Genomic DNA, 23,630 nt, shown 5'->3' on the forward strand with positions numbered 1-23,630 from the left:
GGTTCAACATAAATAAATCAATAAATGTGACTCATCACATAGCAAAACTGAAGACAAAAGCCTCATGATTATCTCAATAGACACAGAAACGATTTTCTATGAAATTCAACACCACTTCATGTTTTAAACTCACAATTAACTAGGTACTGAAGGAGCATACCTGTAATAATAAGAGCCATCTATAACAAACCCACAGCCAACATTACATTGAATGGGCAAGAGCTAGAAACATTTACCTTGAAAACCAGTACCAACGAGGGTGCCCTCTCTCACCACTTCTATCCAACATAGTATTGGAAGTCCTGGCCAGAGCAATCAGGCAAGAGAAAGAAATAAAAGGCATCCAAATAGGAAAAGAGGAATTCAAACTATCCCTGTTTGCAGATAACATAATTCTATATCTAGGAAATCCCATAGGATCATAACCTCCAAAACCTCCTTCAGCTGATAAACAACCTCAGTAAAAATTTCAGGATGCAAAAATCAACATACAAAATATTCCCTTTACACCACCAACAATCAAACTAGGAGCCAAATCAGAAAAGCAATCCTATTCACAACTGTCATTAAAAATAAGATAAAATACCTAGGCATACAGCTATCCAGGCAGGTGAAAGAACTCTACAATGAGAATTACAAAACACTGCTCAAAGAAATCAGGGAAGACACAAACAAATGGAAAAACACTCCATGCTCATGGATAGGAAGAATCAATATCATTAAAATAGCTATACTGCTCAAATCAATTTACAGATTCAATGCTATTCTTGTCAAACTGCCGTTGACATTCTTCATAGAACTAGAAAAAAACTATTTAAAATTCATATGGAACTAAAAAAGAGCCTGAATAGCCAAGGCAATGGTAAAGAAAAAGAACAAAGCTGGAGGCATCACATTACCTGACTTCAAATCGTACTACAGGGCTACAGTAATCAAAACAGCATGGTACTGGTACAAAAAAGGGATGTAGGTCAATGGAACAGAATACAGAGCCCAGAAATAAGGCCAAAGGCCACACATCTATGAGCATCTGATCCTCAACAAAGCTGACAAAAAAATGCAATGGGGAAAAGACTTCCTATTCAATAAGTGATGCTGGGATAACTGGCTAGCCATATGCAGAAGATTGAAGCTGGACTCCCTCCTTACATCAAATAAATAAATCAACTCGAGATGGATTAAAGACTTAAATGTAAAATCTAAAACCATAAAAACTCTGGAAGACAACCTAGGCAATTCTATCCTGGACATAGGAAGAGGTAAAGATTTCATGACAAAGAGACCAAAAGCAACAGTAAAATTGAAAAGTGGGAGCTAATTAAACATATAAGCTTCTGCATAACAGAAACTGTCAACAGAGTAAACAGACAATCTATAGATTGGGAAAAATATTTCAAACTATGCATCTGACAAAGGTCTAATAACCAGCATATGTAAGAAACTTAAACAAATTTACAAAAACAAATGACACCATTAGAAAGTGGGCAAAGGACATGAACAGACACTATGCAAAAGAAGACATACATGCAGCCAACAAGCATATGAAAAAAGGCTCAGTATCACTGACCATTAGAGAAATGCAAATCAAATACACAATAAGATACCATCTCACACCAGTAAGAATGGCTATTAAAAAGTCCAAAAAATAGCAGATGCTGGCAAGGTTGTGGAGAGAAGGGAACACCTCTATACTGTTTGTTGGAGTGTAAACCAGTTCAGTCATTGCAGAAAGCAGTAGGACAATTCCTTAAAGAGATGATAGCAGAACTATCATTCAACCCAGCAATCCCATTACTGGGTATATATCCAGAGGAATATAAATTATTCTACCATAAAGACACATGCACATGAATGTTCATTGCAGTGCTATTCACAATAGCAAAGACACGGAATCAACCTAAACACCCATCAATGACAGATTGGATAAAGACAACGTGATACACATAAACCCTGGAATACTATGCAGTCATAAAAAGAAATGAGATTTTGTCTTTTGCAAGAACACAGATAGAGCTAGAGGCTATTGTCCTTAGCAAACTAATGCAGGAACACAAAACCGAATACCACATGTTCTTACTTATAAGTGGGAGCTAAATGATAAGAACTTATGAACAAAAAGAAGGAAACAACAGACACTAGAGTCTACTTGAGGGTGGAGGGTGGAGGGTGGAGGGTGGGAGGAGGAAGAGGAGCAGAACAGATAACTATTGGCTACTGTGCTTAATACCTGAGTGATGAAATAATCTGTACAACAAACCCCCAGGAAAGGAATTTACCTACACAGCAAACCTTCGCATGTACCCCTGAACCTAAAAGTTAGAAGTATATATTTTTAAAAAGTGGACAAAGGACATGAATAGACATTTCTTAGAGCAAGACATACAAATGGCTAACAGGTATAAGAAAAAATGCTCAACATCACTAATCATCAGAGAAATGCAAATTAAAACTACAAGATATCATCTTACCCCAGTAAAGATGGCTATTATTAAAAAGAGAAAATAGCAGATGTTGGCAAGGTTGTAGAGAAAAAGGAAGTCTTATACACTGTTGGTGGAAATGTAAATTATTACAACCTCTATGGAAAACAGTATGGAGATTTCTCAAAGAACTAAAAGTAGAATTATCATTTGATCCAGCAATCCCACTGCTTGATATCAATTTATCAAAAAGATGCCTGCATTCATATGTTATCACAGCATTATTCACAATAGCAAAGTTATAGAATTAACCTAAGTTGCCACCAATGGAAAACTGGGTAAAGAAAATGTAGTATATATACACAATGGAATATTAGTCAGTCACAGAAAAAAATGAAATCATATTTTTAGCAGCAACATGGATAACACTGAAGGTCATTATCTTAAGTGAAACAAGTCAGACACGGAAAGTTAAGTATCATATGTTGTCACTCATAAGTGGGTGCTAAAAAACCATGAGCAGATAGACATAGAGGGTTAGAATGATACATAATTACATAATGATAGATAATGGAGAAGACTCAGACAGGGGCAGGGGGGGGTGGGAGGTGTGAATGATGAGAAATTACTCAATGAGTATAATTAATGAAATTTGGCGGACAGATACCTGAAAGCCCTGACTTGACCACTGCATAATCTATGCATGTAACGACATTGCACTGGCACCCCACAGATTTATACAAATTTTAAAAACTAAGTAACCACAACGTAATATGTTTTAGAAATAGGAGCTTGGGGGGCTTGATAAATAATTTTCTCCATTAAGTTAGACATATAAAACTTACATTTTTGGCCGGGCGCACTGGCACATGCCTGTAATCCCAGCACTTCGGGAGTCCGAGGTGGGTGGATCACAAAGTCAGGCATTCAAGACCAACCTGACCAATATGGCGAAATGCCATCTCTACTAAAAATACAAAATACAAAAATCAGTCGGGCATAGTGGGACGCATCTGTAGTCCCAGCTACTCGGAGGCTGAGGCAGGAGAATTGCTTGAACCCAGGAGGTGGAGGTTACAGTGAGCCGAGATTGCACCACTGCACTCCAGCCTAGCTGACAGAGTGAGACTCCATCTCAAAAATTTTTTTAAAACAATGAAAATAAAAATTAAAAAAGCCTTACATTTTTAACCAGCATGTATACAAAGCTTCACTGCAAAAGACTATCTTAAAAAATAATAAAAAAAAAAAACTTCTCAGAACTATACATTTCTCAGAAAAATGGGGTCCAGCTGGAGCTGGGAAAATTAGATTGGATTTTACTTCCAGTTCAGGTGTAATTATCGCTACATTTCTGCACTAAAAAGTGTGATAATTGAAATACTTTAAAAACTAAGAGATCATTGATGATAATGTAATCCTAAGGTTAGGAGAAAAGGCTGCCCAAATTCTCATGTTTCTCCTCTCTTCATCTATTTTTTAATATCCTTTTGTTAAAAAAGTTTCCTCATAAACAGTCATAAGGCTTACATGCAGGCTTCTTTCTACAATATTAATAATAAACCCATTTCATTTCACTGCCGAATTTCTTTAGTGTTTAAATAATTTTAGAAACATTGTGAAATAACCAAACAAAAGCATTCTCTTAATTTACCAAATGAGATCACTTTTTCCAAAATTTCTATCTTTTTTTTTTAAATAAAGCAGTCTCAAGTCACAAAATAGTCATCTATATTATTATGGACTTTTGTGTGAGATTTTAATTAAGATTTAAGCTAATATTGCAGTTAATCCACTCTGCACACACAGTTAATGCCAGATTCTCCAATGATTTGACATACATATTTTACTTCCATTAGTGTAGAAATAGCAAACATCTTAAAGGATACAAAAAATTGGAGGAAATTAAAGCAATGTGAAGAATAAAAGATCTTAACCTCTTCTAATTTTACCACTTTAATGCAGTCCTAGTTAAAGTCAAAGATGATTTAAGATACGGAATCTATAAATATTTTAAAACAAAGAATTTTCCAATAAATAAATACCCCTTTTAATAAATAAAAGAATTATAACAACATCGTAGAACAAATTAAACTTTATCTGAAACGTAATAAAAACTAAAGTTTGCAAAAGATAAATGAATTGTGGTCAATATTACAGCAAGAATTTGGTTGTTATGGTAATAAACAAGATATGTAAAATCAACATGAAGCTATTAACAATTAAAGGGAGTATTCTGTATAAAGTAAGGTCATTATTCCAATCAGTCCAGTATTAATTACAATGCCACTTCTAGTGGTTACTTGGAGAATGATCTGATACATGAGATAAGGAAGACCAAATGGCCCAAGACCTAAAAACTGAAACCTCAAACGGTTTAAATTTAGTGAGGAATAAATCTCAGTGATTATATTCAACAAATCTCAGTGATTATCTTCAACAAACACTTTAGATGAATAATGTGACCAGGACTAAGACTTGTTTAGAAAACTTGCCATGCATGAAGCTACATAAATACAGTGGATGCATTTATGAGAAATAGTGGGAGGATGAAAAAGTTTAGTAATAAATTCCTACTTGTCATAAAGAGTACAGAAATTTTCTGTGTCATCAATTTGAAGACTACAACCCATTTACAAGTAAGAACATTTTACAAATTTGTATGACATAAATGGTATAGGTGATAAATAATATCCAATTTTCAAATATTTATTTGCGAGAGTGTTACGTTCAGGTACAAAATATATCAGATCATTTATCTCACACTAAAATAAATTTTTCTTCTCCACACATTTCATAAATTGTATGCAATTTACTCAAATAATTGCACCCATATACATCGTAATTTATACTTAATTCATAGGCTGAGTTTGGTCACAAAGAGAGAGAAGAGTTAAAAGGGGAACAAAAAATATATTAGATCAAGTCATTTAATTTTTTTCACTCAATTTTTTAAGTTTTCTATGGTACAAGCATATTGACTTATGAAATATGTATTTATATTTCTAAATTGCTTAACAAATGTATTAATAAATGTTGTAAAAGTAATAAAATGTCAAGTTTTGGAAATGTATACCTTTTTTGTACCAATCTCAGAAAAAGTTTAGAAGGAGATTCTAGTTGAAGTTAGGTATTATAATACATGCACAATATCTTAAGCAAAGCATCTGCATTGGTATCTAAGTTGTCAATGAGAAGGGGGCTACATAATGTTGGGTAAGTACAGTAGTACCCACTTATCTGCAGGGGATACATTTCAAGCCCCTCAGTGGATGCCTGAAACCACAGATAATACCACACCCTACATATACTATGTTTTTCCCTATACATAAATAACTGTAACTTATAAATTAGGCACAGTAAGAGATTAACAAAAATAATAAAATAGAACAATTTAACAATATGCTGTAATAAGTCATGTGAATATGATCTCTCCCTCTCTCTCTCTTTCAAAATAGCCTCATATTTTCAGATCATGTTTGTGATGAAATTAGTGTTGAAAAGCAATTGCTCTGATGATGGAATGCAGATGCCATTGGAAAAAGTAAAAAGTTGGAGTTGAAGAAGTCATCTACGCTCTATGCTGTCCTATAGATTAGCCTCTAATCACATATAGCTACTGAGGAATGGAAATGCAGTTATTCTCACTTGAGATGTGCTGTTAAGTGTTAAATACAAACTAGATTTCAAACATTAGAACCAAAAAAAGTAAAATATCTTAATACTTTCATTTTTTAAAGTATTTTTAAATGCTAATATTTTTGATAAATTAGTATAAATAATTAAAATTAATTTTTCCTTTTTGTTTTTAAATGTCTACTAGACAATTTAAAGTAATATATGTTGTTTACATTACCTTTCTAATAAACAGCTAGAAGTTTATTACAAAGTTGAATGAGTGAAATGAAAAAATTGTGAACTAGCATTGTAACTGTACAAACAAAGCAAAATAGAAAAATATGTTACAAAAGAAGAAACTTAATAGTTCAACATATAAGAAGACAGAAAATAACTTTGAGGATTTTAGATTCTGTGATTAGTTTTACAATTGGCAGAAAGATGTTCATGGGTGGAAAATTGTTGAGAAGAAAATATTAGAATATTTAGTTTTAGACATGCTAAGTATAAGATGGTAGTAGAATAAGCAAAAGGAAAGAAGACAAATACAAAAGACAAAGGCACTGAATATAGCAAAAAGGATGTAATGCATATGCTGAGTAAATAATTTTGGTAAAATTATGAGGACAAAAGCAAGATTGTAAAGGGTAAGGAATAAAAAGTAAAAAAAAAAAAAAAAAAAAAAAAAATCAAAGCAATGGAGTACAGACTACTCTTTTAAAAGACTGTCAGGTAATGAAAAATGAGAAACATAGGGTACATACCCAGTAACGGGATTGCTAGGTCAAGTGGTATTTCTGCCTCTAGGTCCTTTAGGAACCACCACACTTTCTTTCACAATGGTTGAACTAATTTACACTCCCACCAACAGTGTAGAAATGTTTTTTTTCTTCTCAATCTTGCCAGCATTTGTTGCTTTTTGACATTTTAATAACAGTCATTCTGACTGGTGTCAAATGACATCTCTCATAGTTTTGATTTGTGTTTCTCTAATTATCAGTGATGTTGAGCTTTTTCTCATATGCTTGTTGGCCCCGTGTATGTCTTATTTTGAGAGGTGTCTGTTCATGTCCTTTGCCCACTTTTTAATGGGAGTTGTTTGGGTTTTTTTTTTTTTTCTCGTAAACCTGTTTCAGTTCCTTGTAGACTCTGGATATTAGACCTATGTCAGATGGATAGACTGCAAAAATTTTTTCTCATGCTGTTGGTTGTCTGTTCACTCTAATGATACCTTATTTTGCTGTGCTGAAGCTTTTTAGTTTAATCACATCCCATTTGTCAATTTTTGCTTTTGTTGCTATTGCTTTTGGCATTTTTATCACGAAATCTTTGCCCATGCCTATGCCCTGTATGGTACTGCCTAGAGTTTCTTCAAGGGTTTTTATAGTTTTGGGTTTTACATTTAAGTCTTTACTTCATCTTAACTTTTTGTATATGGTGTAAGGAAAAGAGCTTCTATGTGTCAGGCACCCAAGTCCTTCAAATTCTATAATAGAAGTAGGAACAACCATAGAGAAATAAATGGTCACTTCAGCAATGCTTCAGACAGGTGGAATGAATAAAAACCACAAACAGTCCTCTAGCCTTTTAGGCGAAGTACAGGCAGCTAGGGTGGCTGAAGCAAGGAATAAGAGCATAGTGAGAGCTCTAGATTGAGAAGCAGGCAGGAATCAGACCAGAGAGTGACTCAGCCACAGTGAAAACTAGTTTGAACTTCATCCTCAGAATCAAGGGGAGTCATTAAAGAGTAGCTAAAGAATGACATGATCAGACCTACACTTTTTTAGTGACTTTGCCAACAGACTGCAGGATAGACTGGAGGAGACAGAAAGCAGAAATACTAGCTAAACTATTGCAATCATCCTCAAGAAAGATAATGAAGAACTTAATTTGCCTTTGAAGGAGTTTCCCTATCAGAACTTCATCAGCTTGCAGTGGCTGTAGTGGCTCAATTGTGGCCACTCCCTTATTCTCCATGAGTCAAAAAGGTGCAAAAAAAAAAAAAAAAAAAAAGGTTTTGGATATGTAAAGAAACTGAACCATGGAGTGACCCCATGCCATACCAAATTAACCTCTATGAGCCAGATTCTTAAACTTCTTTGGAGAATCTGATGAAACAAGAAGGCACAGACATAATTCATTTTGAAAACAGTTTTAGGTAGACCCATAAGCCTACTTATGCCTTCAGTTTAATCCAATAACTATATATTAAGTTCTGTATGACTGTAACTTATAGCACAGGATGGGAAAGGGTTAATGAAAAATGAATGGGAGATTGGACAGATGCTTGTAATGAATGCTAAGGAGTTTGGACTTTGGCCTAAGTAAAGCGAGAGGCACTAAAGCATTTTAAGGAGAAGAATAACATGGTCAGATTTTCATTTTACAATATAGCAAATTGACTGGAACTGGGAAACCTAGAGACAGATAATCAATTAGAATATTTTTTCCATAAACCAAGAGAGAGATGACAGCTGTCTAGCCTCAGTTCATGGCAATGAAGATAAAGGAATATGTACATTCTAGAAATGTTTAGGAGGTTGAATTAGCAAGGCTTTGTGACTAATGGGAAGTAAAGTCAAAGAAGTGGAAGATGATAGCCAGAAGTCTGATTTGGTGAGAGGAATGAATGCCTTCAGCAAAACAGGAAGTGGAGGAGTGAGCAGGTTGGGAGTTAAGGAAAGAAGGTTGAACTCCATTATGGTTATGTTAGGTTTTTAATGCCTAAGAAACATCAAAAGGAAAGATCCTTCAGGCAACCCAGCACTGGAGTCAAATGTTCATGAGAGTTCTGGATCGAAGAAAACTAGAAACTATTTTGAGTAAGCGTGGAGATGGTAACTGAGGCCATTGGAGTGAGTGAGGTCACCCAGAAGAGTATGTAGAGTTGGAAGAGAAAGAAGCCTAAGAAAGAACACTTAAGGATGGGCAGAAGAAATGGAAAAAGAATCAGAGAATAAGCAACCAGATAGAAGGAAAACCAACCCAACGTGTTACCAAGAAAATGAAGTATTTTGAAAAGAGAGTAGTCCCAGTGTCAAATTCTGCTAAAAGGTAAGTAGAGATTGAAAATGTCCATTGAACTTTAATTACAGATATATTCGATATATGAGTTTTTCCTACAGTTCACTGATTTACTGCTTATTTTTTTTATTCTCTCTTTTCTCTCTTTCTGTTTTAATCATTTCAATTGCTATGGCTTCACGTTCACTAACCTTTTCTTCTGAAATGCCTAACCCATTGTTAATCTTATCTGTGATAGGTTATTTTATGTGTCAACTTTAGGCTATGCCCAGTTGCTCTGTCAGACAGCATCTTGAATGCTCCTGTGAAGGTACTTTTTACGTGTGTTAACATTTAAATTGGCAGACATTGAGTAAAGGAGATTTTATTCCATAACATGGGTGGGCTTCATCCAATCAGCTGAAAGCACTAAGAGAAAAGACTGAGGTCCTCCATGGAGAAAGGAATTCTATCTACAGGCTGAATTTGTACCCAAGACTGAAACACTAACTCCTGCTAGAATTTCCAGCCTACTGCTCTGCCCTGCAAATTTCAGACTTGCCAGTCCCCACAATTGCATGAACAAATTCCTTAAAATAAATATCTCCCTCCCCTCTATGTGTTTGTGTATACTTTTCATGTATATGTGTGTATATATACACATGGGGGGAGAGATTTTATTTTATGGAATTGGTATACATACACACACACATAAATGTACATCACATCTATGCATCCTATATATACACACATATTACATACATACATTTGTGTGTGTATGTGTGTGTATATCTTATTGATGTTGTTTTTCTGAAGAATCCTGACTCATACACTATCCATTATATTTTTCATCTCAGACACTGTTGCTTTCATCTCTGAGAATTTCCATTCAGGTATTTTCTATACCTTTCATCTACATAACTTTTTGAACATATAAAATACAGCTACAATCATGGTTTTAATGTCCTTGTCTGGTAGTTATAACATCTACATCAGTTCTGGATTTGTTTAATTGACCTCCTTTTAGGTCTTTTCTACCTGCTGCTTCACATGCCTTATAATCTTTTTTTAAATTGATACATAATATTTGTACATATTTATGGGGTACATGTGATATTTTGTTACATGCATAGAATGCGTAAAAATCAAGTCAGGGTATTTAGGATACCCATCACCTCAAGTACTTATCATTTCTATGTGTTGGAAACATTTCAAGTCCTCTCATCTAACTCTTTTGAAATATACAACGCATTATTGTTAGCTATAGTCACCCTATTCCACTATCGAACATTATAACTTATACTTCCTATCTAAGTGTACGTTTGTACCCATTAAGCAACCTCTCTTCATTCCCTCTCTCCCACACACACCTTTCTGGTATCTATCATTCTACTCTTTACCTCTACAAGATGGCTTGTAAGCTTTAATGGGATAACAGACTGAATTTTACCCTGTTCAGTAACTAGATATTTTTGTATGCCTATAAATCTGCTTGAGCTATGTTCTGGGATGCATTTAACTTTCTTGGAAAGTTTGGTCAGTGGCAGATAGGCAATGCTGTTAGGAGCCTTTGGCAGGCCACTGTAGGTGAATGTTGGGGCAGAGGAGGGAAAACTATAAAAGACGATACTAAAGAGCTGAACATAGATGAGTGGGAAATTAAAGTTCCAGAAAGAGATGATAAGAAGGATTTGAGAGCAAGGCCCTATATCATCTCCAGATAACTACTTTCCTTTTGAGATACAGCTCTCAGCCTTAGTAGAGACTGAACACTTGACCATGGACCACCAAGTTACCATGTGACCTGAGCTGCCCATCATGAACTAGGTATTATCTGACCCACCAACCCATAAAATCAGGCATGCATTGCAACATTCTATCATCATCTGGAAGTAGAATATAGGTGAACAGGCCCTGAGCAGGGTCTGAATACACAAGTAAGTTACATAAAGAAGTGGCCCTAATGCCTATGGTCCCCACTCCTGCTACACTGCCTTCTCTCTCCAGGCCTGCACCTATGATCTCGTGGTGAGTTTCTTATGATCAGTTGACAGAGGAAGAAAAGGCTCAGACCTGGTTTACCAATGATTCTGTCTGCGCGATCTGAAGGAATACCAAAAAGTGAACACTTGAGGCACTTTAGTCCTCCTCTGGGACATCACCAAAGGACAGTGGTGTAAGGAAATCCTTCCACTGGGCAGAACTCTGGGCAATGCACTTGGTTGTACACTTTGCTTAGAAGAAACAGCTAGATGTCACCCACTGAAAATTGGTGACAAAGAAATTTGGAGAAGAGAGGTATGTGAAAAGACTTCTCTGAATGGGTGAACAATGTGAAGTTATTTGTGCTCCATGTCAATGTTCACCAAAAGCTGACCTCAACTGAGAAGAGTTTTAATAATCAAGTGGATAGAACGATTCATTCTGTAGATATTAGTCAGCCTCTTTGTGAAGCCATCATTGTCATTCCACAATGGATTTGTGAACAAAGTGGCCATGGTGGCAGGAATGGAGATTGTGCATGGCTTAGCAACATGGACTTCCACTCAGCAAGGCTGACTTGGCTAAAACCACCATTGAGTGCCCAAGCTGCCAGCAGCAGAGACCAACTTTGAGTACCCACTATGGCACCTTTCCCCAGAGTGATCAACTACCTGGTAGTAGGATGATTATATTGGACTGCTTCCATCATAGAAGAGGCAGTGTTGTAGCCTTAATGGAATAGACACTTACTCTGGATATAAATTTGCCTTCCCTGAAAACAATGCTTCTGCCAAATCCACCATTAGTGGATTTACAGAAAGCCTTATCCACCAACATAGTATTCAATATAGCATTGTGTCTGATCAAAGAACTCAACTCACAGCAAAAGAAGTAATGGGTCCATGCTCATGGAATTTATTGGTCTTACCATGTTTCTGAAGCAGTTGGCTTCATAGAATAATGAAATGGTCCTTTGAAGACACAGGTACAGTACCATCTAGGTAGCAATACCTTGCAGGGCTGGGTCAAAGTCCTCCCCAGGAAGGATGTATGTACTCTGAATCAATGTCCAATATATGGTACTCTTTCTCCAATAGCCAAGATTTATGAGTCAATTAATCCAGGAGTAAAAATTGGAGTGTCACCACTCACCATTATCCCCAGTGACCCATTAGCAAAATTTTTGCTTCCTGATCTTGCAACCTTATGCTCTGCTGGCCAACAACTCTTAGTTTCAGAAGGAAGAATGCTTCCACTAAAGAAACGACAATGATTTCATTGAACTGAAAATTAAGACTGCCACCCAGCCATTTTCAGCTCCTCATGACTTAGTTAACAAGCCGAAAAGGAAGTTGTGAGGTCAGCTGGGGTGGACTACTATTCCCAATAGAGGTAAGGAAGAGTATATCTGGAATACAAGAGATCCCTTAGGGCATCTCTTAGTATTACCATACCTTGTGATTAAGGTCAATGGAAAAGTGTAACAACCCAATCCAGGAAACAACAAATGGCTCACACCTTCAAGAATAATGGTTTGGGTCACGCTACCAGCTAAAATTGTCAATTGAAGGCAAAGGTAGAACACAATGAGTAATAGGAAAAGATGGTTATAAATATCAGCTATGACCATGTGACCAGTCACTGAAACGGAGACTGTAAATGTCGTTAGTATTTTCTCCTTATTTGGTTATAAATAAGTTTGCATATATATTTTTATATATATATAATATATACACACACACATATATATTAAACAAATATATTTGCTTTCTTTCCTCTTTTTTCCTTTTCATTTAACGTAAGATGTATTGACTTTATAACAATATTTTTTAAGTGTTGTGCATTTCACATCACAGTGTTTTAGTTGTGGGATATCAGAAAAAAGTAAACATCACTCAAAGACTGAACCACTTTTTTATATTTATTTATTTATTTACTTATTGAAACAGAGTCTCACTTCCTCGCCCAAGATGGAGTGCAGTGGCATGATCTTGGCTCACTGCAACTTCTGCCTCCAGGGTTCAAGTGATTCTCATGCCTCAGCCTCCTGAGTAGCTGGGACTACAGGTGTGCACCAGCATGGCCAGCTAATTTTTGTATTTTGGTAGATACAGGGTTTTACCATGTTGGTCAGTCTGGTCCTGAACTCCTGACCTTAAGTAATCCACTTGCCTCAGCATTCCAAAGTGCTGGGATTACAGGCGTGAGCCACTGTGCCTGGCCAACTTCACCTCTTCTTTTAGGGAAGGAATTAGTCCACTTCTGGTTGCACCCAAATATCATCTAACCTATAATTATCATATTAGGCAGAATTATGACCTTGTTTTTATCCTATTTGAAGATTAAATATGGCTTAAAAAGATATGGATGGGTCTCAAGTTGACAAGTGATGGACTTAAAATAATTAATTTCAAATGTCAACTTGATTTGGCTAAGGGATGCCTAGATAGCTGGTAAAACATTATTTCCAGGTGTGTCAGTGAAGATGTTTCTGGAAGAGATTAACATTTGACTTGGTAGAGCAAGAAAGAATATCACCCTCATAAGATGTATTGACTTTATAACAATATTTTTTTAAGTGTGGGTGAACATCATCCAATTCATAGAGAGCTCCCAAAAGAACCAGAAGGAAAAGGAAAAAAGTGAATTCCCTCTCTGTTCTTGAACTGAGATGTCCATTTTCTCTTGTTTATGGTCTGATTCAGCACTTCTGTATCTCTGGTCTTCAGACACAAACAAAAACTTACAACATTAGCTCCCCTTGGGCCTTCAGGCTTGGACTTAAACCATACAACAAGCTTTTCTGGTTCTCCAGCTTGCAGAGAACAGATTATAGGATTTCTCAGCCTTCACATTATTATAAGTCAATCCCTGATAATAAATATTTCTCTATATTGCTATAAACATCTTATCATTTCTGTTTCTCTGGGGAACCTTGACCAATATATATACAAATGTAGGAAAAAATAAAGCAAACTAGGATTTTGCTTTTAAATCTTTATAGTTTTGGTTGGAGCTCAATAATGGTAGTAGTTTTGGAGTAGCCATTATGAGCTATCTTCCCCAACTTTGCCACAGTTAGCCTTTCTTAAAAAGTAATCTGAAACTCTCCTAAGCACAATAATATATTGAAATGTTACACTGCCCTAGAAGTTCTAATTCATAACTTTTCCTGAAATTTCTAAAAAGGAAGAAGAGAAAGAGGGAAATGTAGAGGCAAGGTGACTGACTAGATGTAGCCAGGTGGAACAGCTGCCACCAAGAGGCCAAGACAACTAACACATTCCTCACAGACCTCCAGAGGGAAGTGACCAAGAGTGGATAGAGGGAAGACACAGAAGTGGAGCTGAAGGAGGAGAAAGCTGGGAAACCTACACACCTGGACTTGTTCCTGGACAACAAGGCTCCAGGAAAATGGGTGAGTTGAACTGGCAAGGAGTAACCCACTCTTGCCACACACCTCTGAAACCAAGGCAGGAGGAGACCCTACACCCATCATGGACATGAATTGGCAAGGCGAGTTGCTTAGAGTAGTAGTAGGGGCAGCAAGCCAGCTATGTAGAGCAAAGAGAGTTTGGTGCAGGAACATCTGTAGCAGACCACAGCCAGGGATGGCTATCACCCCAGGCTCAACTTGCTCCCATAGGAGACTTTAACCCTAGAAGAACTGTCAGTTGTGAACTCTGCAGGGCAGTCTTGCCCATCAGATAGGGATGGTCTGACTTGAGCACTCTTTGGTCTGGCCTCTCCCAGGTCCCCAGCCTAACCATGCCTGCTTGTAGGGCAGCCTCAGATGCCTTGGGAGCCTGCATCATACCTTCTGCACCGGTGGACCATGCCTGACCAGCGGAGAGCTCCAGCGGAGGCCACGCCCCTGGCCATGCACTAGCCCACATGTTCCTTCCCCATACTGAAGCTTCCCCCAGGCCCACAGCAATTCCCTTAATTGCTTTGCTGGCACATGTCTGCATGGGTGGGTTTTGCTTTCCTTGCCTCACCAGCACAGGAGTCTCCATGCACTGCACCCTGCCACTCCTGCGGTGAGAGTGCAGTCCACCTCCTCCCGCTGCCAACTATGACCACAAATGGAGCCTTGGAGGGCACAAAGCCAGCCAGCCTCACCCCCATCAGTTCCCCACGGTTGCACTAGCACTATGGCAGGAGTGAAACTAGGGTCAAAGAACAGCAGATCCTCCCAGACCCTGAGCAAGCACTCCTGCTTGCAGTGCACAGAGAAGGCAAACAGACCTGTACCCACCAACACCCAGCACCTGAGCCAACACCACCACCAGTGCAACCACATCCACAGTTGCCACATGTCACCCCAAGCTGTGTTGCCTCCACCACTGTGGTGAACATATGCAGAGAGGAAGATACCCCAGCACCCATGAACACTCTGCTGCAGCCAATGAGTGTGCACCTCATTGCACTGCCACTACTGATGCTGCTGGTATGTACAAACAAGGATGGATTCCACTGTCACTGCATTACAAAACACTTTGGCTAACACTACCCATCAGAGTATAGTGGCCAGCAATCCAGGAGCACCTCAGCCCCCACTCCCCAATAGAGTGAATTCCTAACCTCGAGGAGCAGGAGAACAAAGTCAGAGTCAATACAAGTCTCCCATATTTAGTCTTGGGACCTGAGTGTTGGCCCCCTAAAATCTTCTAGAAATGAAGCTACATGGCTGAAACCACCTTATACCACAATCAAACCATCAAAGTCATCAAATAGAATAAAAGGAAAAAAAACCCACCCAAAGGTCAGCAGCCTCAAAGATTGAAGGAATATAAGCTCACAAAGAAAGAACCAGCATAACAAGACTGACAAATCTAAAAGCCAGAATGCCCTCTTTCCTCCAAACAACCACATCACCTCTCCAGCAAGAGTTCTGAACCAGGCTGAGATGGCTGAAATAAAAAAAATAGAATTGCAGAATATGTATAGGAACAAAGATCATTGAGCTACAGGTATATGTTGAAACCTAATCCAAGGAAGCTAAGAATCATGACAAAACAATGCAGGAGCTGACATACAAAAAAAATAGCCAGGCTAGAAAAGAATGTAACTGACCTGGTAGAGATGAAAAACACACTACGAGAATACTTGTGATTACATTATACTTATGATTATAGTCCATAATGTAATCACATTTCATAATGTAATCACAAGTATTAATAGCAGAAAAGACCAAATAGAGGAAAAGACCAAGAATAGACCAAATGGAGGAAAGAATCTCAGAGCTCAAAGACTGGCTTTTTGAAATAAGACAGTCAGACAAAAATAGAGAAAAAAAATGAAAAGGAATGAACAAAACCTCTGAGAAATATAGGATTATGTAAAGAGACCAAATCTATGACTCACTGGTGTCCCTGAAAGAGATGGGGAGAATGGATCCAACTTAGAAAACATATTTCATGATGTCATCCATGAGAACTTCCCCAACCTAGCTAGAGAGTTCAGCATTCAAATTCAGGAAATACAAAAAATCTTAGTAAGATATTTCACAAGAAGATCATCCCCAAGACACATAATCACCAGATTCTCCAAGGTCAAAATGAAATAAAAAATATTAAAGGCAGCTAGAAAGAAATGTTAAAGGCAGCCAGATTCACAAAGCAAGTCAAGTCTCTGACCTTTCTCTCTAGCTGCATTTAACATTTTTCTTTTTCCTACAAAGGGAAGCCTATCAGACTAACAGCAAGACCTCTCAGCAGAAATCCTACAACCCAGAAGAGATTGGGGTCAATATTCAACATTCCTAAAGAAAGGAAATTTCAACCCAGAATTTTATATCCAGTCAAACTAAGCTTCGTAAGCAAAAGAGAAATAATATTCTTTTTAGACTAGCAAATGCTGAGGGAATTCATTACCAAAGACCTTCCCTATAAGAGCTCCTGAAGGAAGCTCTAAATATGAAAAGGAAAGACTATCCACTACAAAACACACTGAAGTACACACAGCAGTGACATTATAAAGCAACCACATAAACAAGTCTGCAAAATAACCATCTAACATCATGATAACAGGATCAAATCCACACATATCCGTACTAACATTGAATGTTAATAGACTAAATGCCCCAATTAAAAGAAACAGAGTGGCAAGCTGGATAAAGAACCAAGACTCATTAGTATGCTGTCTTCCAGAGACCCATCTCACATGCCATGACACACATGAGGATGGAGGAAAATCTACCAAGAAAATGGAAAACAGAAAAAAGCAGGGGTTGCAATCCCAGTTTCAAACAAAACAGATGTTAAACAAATAAAGATAAAAAAAGACAAAAAGGGGCATTAATGATAAAGGGTTAAATTCAACAAGAAGACCTAATTATCCTAAATATATATGCACCCAACACAGGAGCACCCAGATTCATAATCAAGTTCTTAGCTTCAAAGAGACTTAGACTCCCACACAATAATAGTGGGAGACTTCAACACCTCACTGACAATATTACACAAATCATTGAGACAGATAAGTAACAAAGATATTCAGGACCTGAACTCAGCCCTGAATCAAATGGACCTGATAGACACCTATCAGAACTCTCCACCCAAAAGCAACAGAATATACCTTCTTCTTACTGCCAAATGGCACATACTCTAAAATCAATCACATAATCAAATGCAAAACATTCCTCAGCAAATGCAAAAGAACTGAAATCATAACGGCAACTCTCTCAGACGTCAACACAATAAAATTAGAAATCAAGACTAAGAAATTCACTCAAAACCATACAGTTATATTAAAATTTAATAACCTGCTCCTGGATTACTTTTGGGTAAGTAATACAATTAAGACAGAAATCAAGAAGTTATTTGAAATGAATGACAACAAAGATACAACACACCAAAATCTCTAGACACAGCTAAGGCAGTGTTAAGAGGGAAATTTATAGTACTAAATGCCCACATCAAAATGTTAGAAATATCTCAATTTAACAACCTAGTATCACAACTAAAAGAACTAGCAAGCCAAGAGAAAACAAATTCAAAAGATAGCAGAAGACAACAAATAATAAAAGAGCTGAACTGAAGGAGATTGAGATACAAACATTCATTCAAAAGATCAATAAATCAAGGAGCTGGGTTTTTAAAAAATATATTAATAAAATGGACCACCAGCTAGACTAATAAAGAAAAAACAAGGTAAGATTCAAATAAACACAATTAGACAAAGGGGATATTGCCACCAACCCCACAGAAATACAAATAATCATCAGAGAATATTATGAACACCTCTATGCATATGAAATAGAAAATTAAGAAGAAATTGATAAATTACTGGACACATACCCCTTCCCAAGACTGAACCAGTAAGAAATTGAATCCCTGAACAAACCAATAACCAGCTCTAAAGTTGAGTCAGTAATAAATAATCTACCAACCAAAAAAACCCAAGACCACACAGATTCACAGCTGAATTCTCCCAGATGTACAAAGAAGAGCTGGTACCATTCCTGCTGAAACCATTCCAAAAGATTAAAGAAAAGGGACTCCTCCCTAACTCATTCTATGAGGCCAGCATCATCCTACTACCAAAACCTGACAGAAACACAGCAAAAGAAGAAAACTTCAGGCCAATATTCTTGATGAATACTGATGCAAAAATCCTCAAGATAAAACTGGCAATTTAAATCCTGCAGCACAACAAAAGGTTTATCCACCCTGATCAAGTAGGCTATATCCCTGGGCTGCAAGATTGGTTCAATATATGCAAATCAATAAATGTGATTCATCACATAAACAGAACTAAAGAAAAAACCCACATGATTATCTCAAGAGATGCAGAAAAGGCTTTAAAAAATTCAACATTGCTTCATGTTAAAAACTCTCAATGAACTAGGTATTGAATGAACATACCTCAAAATAATAAAAGCCATCTATGACAAACCCACAGCCAACATTTTACGGAATGGGAAAAACTGAAAGTATTCCTCTTGAAAACTGGCACAAGACAAGGATGCTCTCTCTCACAGCTCCTATTCAACATAGTATTGGAAACCCTTACCAGAAAAATCAGGCAAAAGAAAGGCCATCTAAATAGGAAGAGAGGAAGTCAAACTATCTCTATTTGCAAACAACATGATTCTCTGTATAGAAATCCAAATTAGTCTTGACCCAAAAACTCCTTAAGCTGATAAACCACTTCAGTAAAGTCAGAGGATAGAAAATCAATGTATAAAAATAACTAGCACTCCTATACACCAACAACAACCAAACCAAGAGCCAAATCAAGAACACAATCCCATTCACAACTGACACACACACACACACACACACACACACACACACACACAGCTAGGAATACAGCTAACCAGGGAAGTGAAAGATCTCTACAATAAGAACTACAATACACTGTTCAAAGAAATCAGAGATGACACAAACAAATGGAAAAAATCCATTCTCATGGATAGGAAGAATCAATATTGTTAAAATGGTTATTCTACCCAAAGCAATTGATAGATTCGATGTTATTCCTATTAAACTACCATTTAGATTCTTCACTGAACTAGAAAAAAACTATTTTAAAATTCATATGGAACCAAGAAAGAGTCTGAATAACCAAAGCAATTCTAAGCAAAAAGAACAAGCCTGGAGGCATCCCATTACCTGACTTCAAACTATACTACAGGGCTACAGTAACCAAAATACCATGGTTCTGGTACAAAATCAGATACATAGACCAATGGAAAAGAATAGAAGATCCAGAAATAAGGCTGCACACCTACAACTATCTGACCTTTGACACAGCTAACAAAAACAAGCAATGGGGAAAAGACTCCCTATTCAATAAATGATGCTGGGATAACTGGTTAACCATATGCAGAAGACTGGCATTAACCCCTTCATACACCATATACAAAAATCAATTGAAGATGAATTAAAGATTTCCATTTAAAACCTAAAACTATAAGAGCCCTGGAAGACAACCTAGACAATACCATTCTGAACATAGGCATGGACAAACATTTCATGTCGAAGACCCAAAAGCATTGAAACAAAAACAAAAATTGACAAATGGGATCTAGTTAAACTAAAGAGCTTCTGCACAACAAAAGAAACTATCGACAGAGTGAACACATGACCTATAAAATGGGAGAAAATTTTTGCAAACTATGTATCTGACAAAGGTCTAGTATCTAGCATCTACAAGGAACTTAAGCAAATTTTCAAGAAACAAACAGCCCCATTAAAAAGTGGGCAAAGGATATGAATAGACACTTTGCAAAAGAAGACATACATGTGGCCTGCAAGCATATGAAAAAAAAAAGCTCAACAGCATTAGAAAAACGCAAATGAAAACCACAATGGAATACCATCTCACACCCGTCAGAGTGGCTATTATTGAAAAGTAAAAAAATAAGTGATGCTGGCAAGGTTGGGAAGAAAAAGGAATGCTTATACACTGTTTGTGGGAGTGTAAGTTAGTGTAGCCATTGTGGAAGACAGTGTGGAATTCCTCAAAGACCTAAAAACAGGACTACCATTCAACCCAGCAATCTCATTACTGAGTATATACCCAAAAGAATATAAATCATTATATCATAACAACACATGCATGCATATATGTTCACTGCAGCACTATTCGCAATAACAAAGACATGGAATTAACCTAAATGCCCATCAATGATAGACTAGATAAAGAAAATGTGGTCCATATACACCATGGAATATTAGGCGGCCACAAAAAAGAACAAGATCATGCCCTTTGCAGGGACATAGATGCAGCTGGAGGACATTACCCTTAGCAAACTTATACAGGGACAGAAAATCAAATGCTACATGCTCTAACTTATAAGTGGGAGCTAAATGATGAGAACACATGGACACACAGAGAGGAACAGCACACACTGAGGCCTATCAGAGGGTAGAGGGTGGGAGGATCAAGAAAAATAAATAATGGGTACTGGGCTTAATACCAGGGTAATGAAGTAATCTGTACAACAAACCCCCATGCCACAAGCTTACCTATATAACAAACCTGCACACATACCCCTGAACTTAAAATAAAACTTAAATTTAAAAAAAAAGAGAGAAGGAGGGAGGGAAGGGAGAAAAAGGAAAGGAAAGAAGGAAAATAAGACAAATGGAGGAAATAAATAAATATAGCAGGTTCAAATTCTTAAAAATAATTATGTATATAAGTAACATTATATGATTAAATAGAGATTTAGAAATAGTAAATATTTTAAAACATTTTCCTCTAATTCAGAATGATGTTTTGACCATCTAGCACTTGATTCTCTCAGACAAGCACTTAGCTTTGGGTAAAGAGTTTTTCACTGCAACCAGAGCTGGAATACCAGATAGGCACTTGCAATGGATTTTGCAGTGAAGTTCATGAAAGGCAGTCAAAGGCAACATCCACAATGAGAGTGGCAAGCAAGGATGGATGAGGAGTGTAACAAACAACAAACATAGCCTAAGCACACTGCCAAATTGACACAGTGAACTGGTCAAAAGCTAACGTGGAAACAAAACCCAAACCTGGGCTCACAGGCAGCATGAGGGCTCAGTCAGGCATGAAGGAAGCACGGGCTAAGGACTTGTAGAACCATGGGCAGGCCTGGGCTTCCCTACTCCCTTTGTAAGAAAAAATGATCTTTCCCCTGACTGTGGACAAGTTCCATTTGAATGGTAGGCATGGGTTACTTGGATATTGTGAGCCTAAGATCTAGTTGCTGGTCAACCTCCTTTAAACAGATAATTCAAATCTTCTACATTTAATCATGAATGTTATGTTTATTCATATCTTAATGTCAATAAAAAAGTTCAAAAATATTAAAACACTGAGTAGCTCTCCAAATTCCCAATATGAGTCAAAATTGAACCAGAGCATAAGATCCATTTCCTCACTCTTAGCATCATTACTTCTGCCTGTTACGCTACTTCTCATCAAAATAATTTAAAGTTATTCTTTTTCCCCTAATGCTATGCCCCAATGATGCCACATAAATCTCAAAGTAATGTTAGAGTTATATTTCTTTTCAGAACATAAAGCAATCTCTAGTTGATAGGGAATAAAAAAAATATTAAATGAAAATTTTTTTAAAAAAGTATTTTAAAGAAATAATCCTACATATTACTTTATATCAGAACAATGTATGTGTTTTTAAAATGTGAGCTCTTAGGAACACATCTGGCTCCCTGCATAGACACACATGTGTATATAAGTCACAGCATAAAGGTTAACACTGTAGGCTTTAAAGTCAAACACACAAATATTTTAATGACAACTCCAACAAACCATGTGATCTTGGGCTAGTGATAACTTCTTACATCATAGTTTCCTCACCCATAAAGTAGGCATAATAACAGTAATCCTCTCAGAGAGCTGTTCTGAGGATTAAACAAAAAATGCACTAAAGACTTAGCACAATTCTTAGCATAGAGTTAGTGCTCAATTAATGTGTGCTAATAATAATAATAATAACAGTCCTTAGATTTATGGCAGGAAGCTCAGCAGAGGGAGCCTAAGACTCCCCTCTGGGCTCTTGGGTTATACTGATATCCATGACATGAAACTTACATCATATTTGAAAGTATGTCAGGGAGGATGGCGTGCCTCCCAGTGTTTTCAGGAGCACTGGTGTTACACCACACACACACACACACACACACACACACACACACACACAGAGCTCTGAAAATCTAAGTAGATTTCAAAGTTGCTTAAATAGCTTTCTTGGCCAAGAGTCATGCAAGTCGCCAACTGGCAATGAAGTGATTTTCCACTCAAACTTGGCAGCAGCAGGATTTAAACTGAAAACTGGGAGGAGGGCAAAGGAAGTAATATGCTTCCTTCCTCAGAGTAGTTTTAGACTTTTTGGCACCACAGAGAAAAATTGTAAAGAGAGAAATTTTGTGTGAGGACTACAGTATTCTTTTTATCAAAAATAAATTGAAAAGAAATTGCTAGCTACCATCATAAAAATGTCCTTTCTACTGTTTATTTTCATATTCTGTGAACTCTTTTTTAGAAGATGTCAGAATTTCATTTGGATGCTCTCATTCAATAACCTTTCTGCTTAAGAAAACTTTTATCTGATATAAATTCCTCCTTTCAGGGTCTGTAACAATTTCCTTATATTTATTTGTAAAAATAGAGCACTATTATTTGGGCCATAGGGGGAATGCACTTATATTTCAGTGATTCCTACTGATATAGTTAGAACAAATATGTCATAATACCAGCAAAAACAAACAAATTCGTTAGTTATGACAGAGAGAGAACAGCTATTAAGTATATTCTGTAATATTCCCCTGAGTGATTTTTAGTAGTTAGTACTCCTAAAAAAAAAAAAAAAAAAAAAAATTCTGTAAGAAAACTTATTTGGTTTCTAATGATAACATTGATTTACCATAAGATACCTTAGCTCATAGATGAGTAGTTTTATAATTTTTGGCACTATTTGACTGTGGAAGACAGAATAATGCCCCCTCCAAGAATGTTCACATCATAATCCCCAAAAGCTGTGAATATGTTACTGAAAAAGACAAAAGGGACTTTGCAGTTGTACTTAAGGTAAGGATCTTGAGGTAGTGAAATTATTTTGGGTTGAGTGGGTTCAGTATAATCACAAGGGCCTTTATAAGA

Source organism: Chlorocebus sabaeus, chromosome 23 (assembly GCF_047675955.1).
Source record: "Chlorocebus sabaeus isolate Y175 chromosome 23, mChlSab1.0.hap1, whole genome shotgun sequence".
Classification (NCBI taxonomy): Eukaryota; Metazoa; Chordata; class Mammalia; order Primates; family Cercopithecidae; genus Chlorocebus; species Chlorocebus sabaeus.